Here is an 11,034-nt window from a genome sequence, read left to right as displayed (position 1 = left end):
TTTTTATGAAGAATTCTGACACCTCTAATTTTCATTGGATTATTGGCCTCAGATCTAGGACCTTTTACGTTCTTGAATTATAATTTTTTTTTTTTTTTTTCAATTATAGAAAGGAATATTTGGAAAGTTTAACATGGAATTTAACCATGATTTGGCACGAATTATGGATTTGAAAAATTGGAAAAAAATTATAATTTATTTCTATCGAATTTCGTGATTAAGCCCTAGATATTGATCTAGCACCTTTTACGTTTTGATAAAATAGGAAACTTATTTTTTTCAAATGAGGAAATTTCATAAATGGTATTCTTATGAAGAATTCTGATGCCTGTAATTTGTATTGGATTATTGGTCTCAGATCTAGGACCATTTACATTTTTCAATTATAATTTGTATTTATTCATTTTTTTCAGTTATAAACAGGAATATTTGGAAAGTTCAGCATTGGCTTTAAGCATGATTTGGCACGAATTATGGATTTGAAAAATGGGAAAAGATTTTAAATTTATTTCTATCGAATTTCGTGGTTAAGCCCTAGATATTGATCTAGGACCTTTTACGTTTTGATAAAATAGGAAACTTATTTTTTTTCAAATGAGGAAATTTCATAAATGTTATTCTTATGAAGAATTCTGATGCCTGTAATTTGTATTGGATTATTGGTCTCAGATCTAGGACCATTTACATTTTTCAATTATAATTTGTATTTATTCATTTTTTTCAGTTATAAACAGGAATATTTGGAAAGTTCAGCATTGGCTTTAAGCATGATTTGGCACGAATTATGGATTTGAAAAATGGGAAAAGATTTTAAATTTATTTCTATCGAATTTCGTGGTTAAGCCCTAGATATTGATCTAGGACCTTTTACGTTTTGATAAAATAGGAAACTTATTTTTTTTCAAATGAGGAAATTTCATAAATGTTATTCTTATGAAGAATTCTGATGCCTGTAATTTGTATTGGATTATTGGTCTCAGATCTAGGACCATTTACATTTTTCAATTATAATTTTTATTTATTCATTTTTTTCAATTATAAAAAGGAATATTTGGAAAGTTTAACATGGAATTTAAGCATGATTTGGCACGAATTCTGGATTTAAAAAATTGGAAAAAAATTATAATTTATTTCTATCGAATTTCGTGATTAAGCCCTAGATATTGATCTCGCACCTTTTACGTTTTGATAGAATAGGAAACTTATTTTTTTTCAAATGAGGAAATTTCATAGATATTATTCTTATGAAGAATTCTGACGCCGATAATTTTTATTGGATTATTGACCTCAGATCTAGAACCTTTTACGTTCTTAAATTATTTTTATTTATTCATTTTTGTTCAATTATAAAAAGGAATATTTGAAAAGTTTGACATTGAATTTAAGCATGATTTGGCACGAATTATGGATCTAAAAAATAGGAAAAGATTTATAATTTATTTCTATCGAATTTCGTGGTTATCTGGAGAGTGTACAACACACCGTCACGGTGTGTCATATAATAACTTCTGGGCGTGTCGAGGAAGGCGGGCTAAAACTCTGTCTCCCACCATATCCTCGATCACATAGTGCATGTATCTGTTGTCGTCTTCACTGTTCTCCATCGCTAAAATCATTCGGTTGAATGAAAACTGAGACGTCTGACTCCGCGTACTTCGTATAAAATATCCATATACGGAGATAAATTTTCTAGAAAAATTCTAGTACGAATACTGGAAAAAATCACAATCCACCGGCTGTGAAAAATTCTAGTGCTGTTAAGGTAAAATTTCTTGGTATTTCTAGTAGAATTTACGGGGAAATACGGGGAAAAATTCATGTTTTCCCCAATAAAATTTCTAGTGCCGGCACTGGAATTTTTTCCTGGCCACCGCTTTGCGCCTCTTCCTGTGCTAGCACTAGAATTTTTCTAAAAAAATTCTCTCCGTGTATCCGGGCTCATTTTTTTTACGAAAAAAGGGTCTCATCCTAAGGCCCAACGGCCTAAAGGGTCAAATGTGACAGGGGAATGGAGTGATCATATGGATCTGCCCGTCTTAAGGGTCAAAACTCCCTTTCGACCGTTGTAGTTATTTGACCTTTATGATCACTCCGCATATCTCTTCCGTCTGACCGTTAAGACCCGTTCACAGTAAAATAAATCGTTGATGATGTCTCCAGTGTAAGGAGTTGAATATTTCGTAGTTAACCCTCTAATTCAAAAATCGCCAATCACAGCCCGCCGTGCGATGCTCTAGTGAGAAATGGTCACGTGACTATTCCCTGTGAGCAGGGTTGCCAGATATTTCAGGCGTCTCGTCGCCACACGGAGAGAAATATTCAATAAAAATTACGTATCTTTTCCGTAATTCCGGAGCGAAATGTGGTTGTAGGAAATTTTACGTAACTGTCACCGAATTTTTCCAGAGCGTTCCGTAATTTTTATCTAAATCTCCTGTGAAAAATTACGATACCGTTACTTAAATTTTCTGAGTCGATTCCGTAATCGGTGAGCGAACTGTGAGTCCTGTAATTTTTAATGAACATTTCTCTCCGTGGAGTGATCCCCTTCCATGTCGCCTAGATCGCCCAAAGTTGATGCTAGTGTCGCCAAAAAATCGCCCACTTTTTATGCAGGGGAGGGTGGGGTAAAATGGACACTTTGGACTTTTTTAAAATTATTCGTAACTCAGAAACGAATTTATCAATTGAGCTCAGTTTAGGCTTATCACAAAGGGCAAGAATTGTTCTTTGTATTGACAAAAAATTTATTAAATTTCATCGACATTTCAACCCCTCATTAACATTTTGTCAAGTGTCCGTTTTATCCCAACCTCCCCTAATTATTTTTTCAACAGGCTATGCATGAATACGTGCATATTTAATGTAATAAACCTTGATTTTATCAAGACGATTAGTTAAACCCCTGTAGAGACATCACATCACACTCGGATGTGGCCACTTGGATACGAAAGATCGCCAAAAAAACAGATTTACAAATAAAGTCATCATGAGAGTGTGTCAAAACATTGATGGAACTAATTGATGAGTTCATTTAAAAAATGGTCTAGAGTATAGCTTTTAGAAAAAACAATTGGGAAACTTAAGGGACATTTTAAGGGATATTTTCTGCTCCTCATTGTCGGGATAGATGGCTAGATGAAGTTGGAATAGCAGAATTGAATACAGATATCTAAACAAGAAAATCAGTAACTTGCGAAAGTAGATGTTGTGAGTAGTACCATATTTCATCATACACGGAAAAAAATATACTTGAATAAAGTATATTTTATACTCGAGTCAAGTATATTATATATTTCCCAGCAAACAGTATGTCGACAATTTGTCGACAAATTGCCGATGCTTTCTTAAATTTTAGATGGCACTGGCAAAAATTATTTTCTGGGTTAATTCAAGAATATTATTCTTGATTCTAGTGTATTTTATTTTGATTCGAGTATAAAATATGCTACAATCAAGCATAAATATAGCTGAATCAAGTATATTATATACTCGAATCAAGTATATAATACACTTGATTCGAGTAAATTATATACTTGATTCAAGTACATTTTATACTCAAGTCAAGTATATGTTTTTTTATGTGGATGAAGATTTTTCAAATATATTTTTCCTTCGAGCCCTAAATACTACGAACACGCCAAATTATCGCCAAACCGCCAATGTCCATATTTAGACGCCAAAGGAACTTCGAAAATCGCCCATTTGGCGGAAAATCGCCCGATCTGGCAACTCTGCATGTGAGTGTGTGTCCGCGTGGGTCATAGTCAACCCAAGAGCCACCGGCAGGAGTCTTCGTCACCTACTGTGCCGTTTCATTTGCCCTCCCCACTTTCAATGGCCGCTCCATAGCAGTTCGACCTCCTTCCCTCTATTCTTCATGATAAGAGTGCACCGATGGTGATATCTCTATGTTATAAAAATCCAAATCGACTTCTGGTGATAAAAATTTGGTGCTGAAAATTAAGACTCCACAATTAAGAGTCACAAGGGTTAAAATAAGGGTCACGAGGGTCAAAATAATGATCATGAGGGTCAGAATAAGGGTCACGAGATTCCGAATCGGGGTCATAAAGATCAGAATAAGGGTTACGAGGGTCAGATTACGAGTCACGAGGGTCAGCATAAGGGTCACAGGGGTCAGATTAAGAGTCATAAGGGTCACGAGAGAAGCGAGCAGCCGGCGTAGCCCCCTAATCTTAAATAAAATGTCTGGTTTCAGTGCAATTCTCAAAATTCCACTCATGTCCTTGAGGTGTCTTATATAAAGACTCAACTGCATTTTTTTTCTAATCTCGATGCAACTCAGTGGGCACGCGTTTTGTCACACGTATAGTTTTGTCATCTCCCAGACCCCTTGCTTTCTCCCTCCCCCTCCCCCCACTTTCCATTCCTCCCTAAAATGATTTACGAATGTTCGAAGGGCAATAATTTGAACAAAAAAACATTTTCGAGTCAATGACTTTATGGTAGGTTTATGGTGGCCGGCGTGTGGCCGTCGTTCGACCATAAGAAATTGTAGTGGAAAAAAAAATTTTTCTCGCATGTCGCCTGACATTCGAGGAACCTTCGTGTGCCTTGGGTATGGCCCTCGCGCGACCTCCGGACGTTTATTATGATTTATGGGGGATTGGAGACGGGGTTTCTGCATGGGCACCTCTAAATTTTTATAGACTAGATGCGATAGCTAGCGAACCACCTGCAGAGCGCCGAGAGGTGCTGGAGAGGCTGTCAATTATCAATTTGATGAATTGTAATGAGGTTTCCTTCGGGTGAATTTACCACGAATTATCCTTCGTATTTCGCGACTTTATGCAATTCTGGGATTTTATTAATGAAATTGTTGGGAAATACTTTTTATGGCGAGTGCGGTGGGCGATGTAATATGGAATAGATTTGTTTCTTTATTTTTCTAATTAATTTTAACGAAGGAATTTTTTAAATTAAGGAATTTAATTTTCTCTATAAAGATGAAGAATTTAATTTTTCTTCAGAAACATTACAGAAAATTTAATTCTAGAGAATTTTTCTGTGTGTAAAAATTTAAGAATCTCTCCTTGACAATTTTCTAGAACCATTGTGGTCAAACGGTTCAAGTCGATTTTAGTGATGGGCCAGTTTTCAATGAATATCTCGAAATCTAAGGGAGATAGCAAAATTTTTATAACCTTGTGTGAAACTCAACTAAAATTCTAGAACATTCTGGTCGACTAGCTCGGCCTACTTCGAAAATCCCCGGGACCCTTCGGGTCATCAGTCATAAGTGATCGAAACACGCGCGAATCAGTTTTACGCTTAGCCCCTCACCGTATAAGTCTATCTCGAGCAAATCACCTGTAGAAGTCGTATAGTATCAGTACAGTTCCGATCAGTACATCGACTCAGTTCATACGTAAATCGCGTTAGAGCCGATCACTACCACTTTGGAGCTTTCTTGTCAAGAGTCGGAATAATTAACGACCCAAGCTGTTCTTGCGGAGCCGAAAGTCAAAACTTTGAGCATATCTTATAGCACTGCCCAAAATATGAGCAACAAAGATGTAAATTGACGAATCGATTGAAAAAATCAAGATGTACTTTGCCTTTTACCGCTGAGAAATTTTCAAATGCCAAAGACCTTAAATATATTGAAGAAATATGGAAATACCTAAAGGATTGTGAATTAAAGATATAAATTATAGATGAAAGATAAGAGAATATAATGTATAGAACTTAATATTAATGACAGTGTAAATAACCCAATTAATGGGTTACACCACTTTAAAACAACAAAAAAAACTCAGTTCATTTATTGAGTTTTATAAATTCAGTCTAGAGTTAATCAATGCAGTTAAATAATTATCAGTATAAATTCAGTTAATCAATTAATAACTTTCTAGACATTCAACCGTGTATAAAGTGTACATATTTTCAGATTTTGGTGGCTGTTGGCCACCAATAAATTGTGACTTTAGAAAACTCAGTATTTTTTCTTTCCCGGTTCATCCTACTTTAACTATCCTCTAACACCTCCCACAATCCACCCAATTTACAGATCCTTTCCTCAAACAAACCTTGTCACTAGCACTCAATTCGCTCTATATAAAAAGGTTATAATGAAAATTTCGCAATCTCTTTTAAATTCGGAAATATTTCTGGAAAACTCAACTAAAGACTAAATCGACTGAAACCGTTTGACTACTTCGCTACTGATTTTTTGCCGCTGATATCCAGAAGAAAGTTTCTACCCCAGTAGCAGTAAATAACATTCGTCCACATTCAGTAGCCAAAAACGAAATGGTCCCGGTAACCCACATTGGCGAGTGAAATTTCAACTTCAAGGTTGGCCTGTACAAAAGGGCATTCTTCCCTTTCCCAAGTTAACACTAGGAAAAATTGCCAAACGCCCTTGAAGGGACAGTGGGTCACAGGGACACACCACTTGCCAAGGATGACCTGAAAGCCCACAAAATCGTAAATTTTGTATTTCGAAAGTATAAAGTTTGGTTTTTAAGGAATATGTTCACTGGCCAAACGGTAGCTGAATTTTACCTCTGTAAATTTCACTTGTACATGAGACACTCGTTTATGATTTATGGGTGTGGTAGGATGGTAATAAAAAATTTCACTGAAACAATTTACCTGATTCGAGATAAGAATGCCCGCACGAAACAATTTCATGGGTAAATGTGGTGAATTCGATAGAAAATTTTATTATTAAATTTCTGTCGAAAATTCCGCAGCTTCACGGCGCAATTTTTTTTATTGAAAATGTTCAATAGAAAATATTTTATTGAAAAAATCAGTAGGTTTCCAGGTTCGTATATGGCCTTTTCCACTGAGAAATCTTCATTTATTGCCTTCTCATGAGTTATTGCGTTTTTCTATCCTCACATATTGTTGATGAAGTGCAACAATAACCGTTTAAATCAAATAAAAAATTATTTGTTAATTAATTGTTTGAATCAACTAAGAAAAGATTTCAGCATTTTTTATTTATTATCTCTTAGACTGTGTAGTACAGCTAGTTAATTTTTTTTTAATATCATAAACATTTTCTATCAACAACATTCGGGCATTTTGTGTCCATTGAACATTTCTATTCTAAAAATGCGTAGGTAGGTAAACTGCACAATTTTTCAGTACAATCAACAAAAAAATAATAGAAAATTCTACTAATTTTTGGCTGATTTTATTGAAGAATTCTGCACCTTCTGGAAAAATAAAGAGTAGAAACTATGTTATTGACAAAATCACCGGAATTTCATGTTTCATTGCAATTCCAACCCAAACTTTTCAAGTTTTTTCAATTATTTTTTCCTTTTGTTGAAAATATAAAAAAAAAATTCTAGAGATTTTATCTATATCATATTTTCCCTTGGACATTTCTATTGAAAAAACGTGCTCACGGAGAGAAATAATGACGAAACTCACAACTCGTTCACCGATTACGGAATCGACTTAGAAAATTTAAGTGACGGTATGGTAATTTTTCACAGCAGATTCAGATAAAAATTACCGAACGCTCTGGAAAAATTCCGTGACAGTTCCGTAAAATTTCCTACAACCACATTTCGCTCCGGAATTACGGAAAAGATACGTAATTTTATTAAATATTTCTCTCCGTGCAGAAATTTCAATAGAAATACAATACAATTTTCTAGCGAATCCACTAGGTTTTTCCATAAAATTCAAATTTCTCCATTTGATAATTCATGCCAGAACGATGAATGTTGCTAAAAAAACTATCGCAGAATGTACAAATTCTAGTATTTCTAAGAAAGCCATCAAGAAAAACTCTGTCAGTGAGCCAATAATTCACCTGAAAATGACCCCCCCTGAGTGTGAAATTCGGCTACTGGACTACTGGGACAGTAGGCGCGAGCGAGCTGTCGACTTTCTACGTCTCCCGTTGACGCTGAAAATGGAAAAATCTCCCGTGGGGTAACGAGTGACAGGAGCAGTTCACGAAATACATGAGAACAGATCTACTCCATGAAAAACATGTACCTTGGCGCTCCTGACCCACAGCCGGCGGTCCATTTTTCCAAGATCGACAAATTTTCACTTGGGCCCCTGTTTCCAAAATGTTTGGATGTATCGTTGACAGGAGTCGCGTGGCTCCTCTCAAATTCAATAGTTCCTCTTCGAAAAATCATGGGAGTAATGTTAAAAAAACTGAAATGCATAATGAATTCATAAAAATGAATTTTGAAGAGAATTAATTGTCGACTCGTGGTGCTCCCCCCGCTGATGATCTATAATTTGACATCAATTAATTTCTCACTCCATTCATTTTCACTGAATACAAAACCTATACTCTCAATAATACGGGCGTCAGATGGACCGTAAAATTTACCGTCCATCTTCCAAATCATCTCGACATATGGCTGGCACTCTCTCATTCTTTTTTTCGTTCGCCTCTCTCAGCCCATTTTTTCACCCATTTCCTGCCTCAAGTTGGAATTAAATTTTTTTATAATTCGATAAAAACAATCCTTCGTTACCACATGGAGACATGATTACTGATCGAAGATTGATCAGCAAAAAAATTGATTGGTCTTCCTTGTGTTTGGTTGATCCTGTGTTTCTGCTGACTGATATTTTGTTTATTTACATGTTTTTGCATCCGGAAAAAGGATTTTTTTGTGCCAAACATGCAGAGAGTGCGCCGGAATGAAAAATTTTTGTCACAAAAATAGATTTAGTAGTTCAAAAAAAATTGCATCCTCTGTACATGCAAGAAATGTCCTTTCTAGCACTACTCCTTCGTTATTCGATACTCCCACACGTATTTTGCTCCCGAAAAATCTTTGTTTTATGCGAAACAAGGGATAGTAGTTTTTCGTTTCGGCGGTCTAATAATCACAGACAAGAAATGAACCCTTAGATGAAACAATAATAATGATATGATAGCAATCTTGTAAGTTAGGGATAAAATATTTGTTGATAAATTTTCCTCTCTATGAGATATTTTCATCCTGAAAAGGCACCGTCTGGTGTGAATTATCCGCCTCTTCAACCAAATATTTCGTTGCTGTCGAAAGCAGAACAATTATTCACATTTGAGACTTTCCAACTCGAACCAAACAAATTCTTTTTTGGCAATTTTCAACTAGCGATTTTGTTAGCCCAAACAAAACTGTTTGATAGGGTGTTTGTTTGTCTCTCAGTGTATACAGTCAGAGGATATAACCTAAACGAACAGAAGAAGAAGAAGAAGAAGATACGAAGTTTGGTGAGCGTGTCTGTATATGTAAATTGAGTAATTAAGTGGCTAAAGTAATTCCAAAAAATCTGGAATTTCATCAGATTTTAGGTCTTAATGCGAACTAACTCTGCAAAATTTCAGACCGATCGATCTAACAGTTCTTGAGAAAAACTGATTCATTTTTAAATCGTTTTCTGCAAATATCTTCAAAACTAATGGACCTATATCGATTTTTTGTTTTCAAAATATTCGTTTCGAAGCCTTCTATCTAAAACAATTAAAACATATACATCCGTTCACACAAAGTTTTCGAGATATTCTCGTTTTTCCGTTTTCCACATAAAAAACTTTCTAATCACTTTAGCTTGTGGAAAAATCAAGATATCAATTTGAAATGTGGACAGAATTTTCCTCTCATGATAACAACAGTTCGTATCAAAGATGGACTCAATCGCATTAGTAGTTTCAGAGAAATTCGACTTATTTTTAGAAAAATTTTATATGCAATAGGGGAGCGTGGGGTAAAACGGACACTTTAGGCTTTTTTTCAATTATTCATAACTCAGAAACAAATTGATCAATTGAGCTCAGTTTAGGCTCATCACAAAGGGAAAGAATTGTTCTTTGTATTGAAGAAGAATTATTAACTTTTATCAACATTCCAAACCCTCATTAACATTTAAACAAAAGTCAAAAGTGTCCGTTTTACCCCAACCTCCCCTATCTTGAAAATTACGCAACCGATTTTTTTTTTTTCAAAATATTCGTTTCGATCTCTTCAACCGAAATCAATCAAAACACATACACCCGTTCGTGATACACAACAATAGTTTGACTAGACGTAGATTGCCGTGAAGCGCCTGATGAATCAAGCTAAAATAATTTAACGAAATGCCGCATTATGACAATTTACTCAACGTCGTAATTATTTCTTCAATATCCCCTGACCTTTCCTAAATTGATTAATATCATGGAGATGAGAACAATCATTGATTAAAAATTAGTTGAAATCATAAAAACCTTCAAAACGGAAAAAATACTTCGAACCCCACAAATCAAGTGGCAACAAGTGGCCCATGCAGTGGTAAAAAGTTTTCTCCCCGAAAAATTTCAACTCAATATTCGTAAATCTCTTGTCAGCCGCCTGGAGGGACAATCACCTCATGAGGACTACTCTTTCAGAAAAAGTGAGTAGATCCAGCGATGCCACGAGCCAATTGCCCTGCAGTTGGTCCAGAGACCAGAACTAAGAATGGTCGAAACCTCCTTCTCCCCCTCGAAAATAAGGTGAGGGCATACAGAAGTCAGCCCACGAGGTGGTAGACCCAAAGACCCAGTGGCCCTAAATTTTCTAAATCTGTGTCACTGGAAACTTTCAATTTTACGGTCTCCGACATTTTTGACAGTGGGCTTCTGGGCTTCTCTTTTTTTCCCGTATTCTTCCTTCTGCAAGGTCCATTTTACACGGAGAGAAATATTCAGTAAAAATTACGGAACTCACAACTCGCTCACCGATTACGGAATCGACTCAGAAAATTTAAGTGACAGTACACGGAGAGAAATTTTTGATAAAAATTACCCTACTGTTCTATAAAAGTGTATCATGAGTCATCGTTTCTTCATTTCTATCCCGAAATTTAGTAAAAATCCTGATAAAAATAAAAATTACCGTGCCGGTAGAGTAAAAATTACTGTACCAGTAGAGTAAAATTTTCGTTGTTATCTACATAAAAATTAGTGGACTGGAAGGGTAAAAGTGGTAAATATTTGAAATACACGAAAGAAAATATACTTGAATTGAGTATAAAATATACTTGATTCGCGTATATAATACACTTGATTTA

This window comes from Diachasma alloeum, unplaced genomic scaffold (assembly GCF_001412515.2).
Source record: "Diachasma alloeum isolate Michigan unplaced genomic scaffold, Dall2.0 Dall_scaffold_00213, whole genome shotgun sequence".
NCBI classification, from domain to species: domain Eukaryota; kingdom Metazoa; phylum Arthropoda; class Insecta; order Hymenoptera; family Braconidae; genus Diachasma; species Diachasma alloeum.
The sequence above is the reverse complement of the archived record's forward strand: the minus strand, read 5'-3'. Positions refer to the sequence as shown.